Below are 2,144 nucleotides of genomic sequence, written 5' to 3' on the forward strand. Positions count from 1 at the left end.
TCCAGATCCCCCATTACCCCTCCCCCCCACCTTGTCTCAGTCAAATACCTCGAACACAGCACCTCCTTCCTAACCTGCAATCTTCTTCCTGACCTCTCCGGCCCCCACCCCACTCCGGCCTATCACCCTCACCTTGACTCCTTCCACCTATCGCATTTCCAACGCCCCTCCCCCAAGTCCCTCCTCCCTACCTTTTATCTTAGCCTGCTGGACACACTTTCCTCATTCCTAAAGAAGGGCTTATGCCCGAAACATCGATTCTCCTGTTCCTTGTATGCTGCCTGATCTGCTGCGCTTTTCTAGCAACACCTTATCAGCTGTGTATTCACGTTGGTAAAAACAATGACTGCAGATGCTGGAAACCAGAGTCTAGATTAGAGTGGTGCTGGAAAAATGCAGCAGTTCAGGCAGCATAAGTGACTTATCTCTCCACCCTTCAGGCTCTCTGCCTGTACTCCTGATGAAGGCTTTTGCCTGAAATGTCGATTTTACTCCTCCTCGGATGCTGCCTGAACTGCTGCCTTTTTCCAGCACCACTCTAATCTAGACTCTGGTTTCCAGCGTCTGCAGTCATTGTTTTTACCAACGTGAATACACAGACCTGTTCATTATTGTTCAAACGCTAGTTAATGTTAACTTAGAGACAATGCGACAACAAAGACTTTTCTTGGATGTGACAGATTAAAAATCAGTTCCTGCTCATTTGTACTTACTCTGAGATTGTTTCTGTGTGTCGTTCTCTCCTTAATGTGTTCACACATCACTTGTCTGAATTGCCAGACACACCATCCTAAATTATACTTGACACGATTATTAATATTGATCTAGATTGCTGTGCATCTACATTAAATGTGTGAGCTTTAAACCAGTTTCTGAGTAAAAATCTTTCCAGTTCAACTGTAAGGCACATTATAACATAAAACATCACCAGTGAATATCATATTCATTCATACACAGGCTTTACAAATTGTGCAGCTTGTCTCTTGAACAAAGAAAGACATAAAAATCTTGCAATTAAAAGCAGCACCCTTCCATAAATGATTTAATGTAGCTGACAGCTTTTTTCCTGAAGATTGAGCTAACCACACTATTGACTGGCACAATTCAATAAACAATTGAATTTAACGAAAATGAAGGTTGCACAACAATTAAAATGTCGGTAATTAACAATAGGCTAATATTTGTGCTGACACGAGAGAATTCTTGAACACAAGAAAGCAAACTGTGCTTTGGAAGGCTCCCATTTGAAAGGACAGGAATGTTCTCTGCTACAGGCAGCAGGCAGACACAGAAAGGCTCCACGCTCCAACTGTTTACAATTTGAAATATTGGTGAAAGCAAAGCTTTCATTTCTGTGCCATTCTGTTTACAATGCTACATCAAATATAAGAATTGCCTCTCATGGATTTCTAAAGCCTGCCACTGGAATAATAAGAAAGTGATATGAAAAGTTAACTGGACTCATCACTCCTTGTTTTATCCAATTGTCTATCACAAACTGGAGGTGACTGTGGGGATGGTGCCAAGAATAATTACATTCTTCAGCTCTCTCTGCTGACAGGAATCGAACCTGACACCTTCACCTCGGAGCTCATCTTCCTCAAGATGGATTGTTGCAATAAAATTTATTTCATGACTCCTTACACAATTTTGACCAAGACTGCTACATTGAACACAGAATACAAGAACGTAAGAAATAGGAGCAGGATTCAGCCAATCAACACGTCAAGCTGGCCCCAGCATTCCAAGACATCATGGTCGATCTGCCCAAGGCCTCATCTCCTATTCCAAGGCAGCTCCTCATTTCCTCAGCTCCCTGATATTTCCAAAATCTATTTCCCTCTCCTTTAATACTTTCAGTGATCGCTCCTCCACAACTCCCTGGAGAAGAGAATTCTAGACATTACTGTCTTTTGGTAGAAAAAAATGAGTGTCCCCTTGTTCTGCAATAACGCCCCTAGTTCGAGATTCCCCCAACCCCCCTGTACAGCTCCCTCAGAATCTTAAATAAAAACTGAAAGAGCTGCGGATGCTGTAAATCAGAAACAAAAACAGAAGTTGCTGGAAAAGCTCAACAGGTCTGGCAGCATCTGTGAAGAGAAATTGGTTAACGTTTTGGGTCTGGTGACCCTTTCCCAGAGGAG

Source organism: Chiloscyllium plagiosum, chromosome 21 (assembly GCF_004010195.1).
Source record: "Chiloscyllium plagiosum isolate BGI_BamShark_2017 chromosome 21, ASM401019v2, whole genome shotgun sequence".
Lineage (NCBI taxonomy): Eukaryota > Metazoa > Chordata > Chondrichthyes > Orectolobiformes > Hemiscylliidae > Chiloscyllium > Chiloscyllium plagiosum.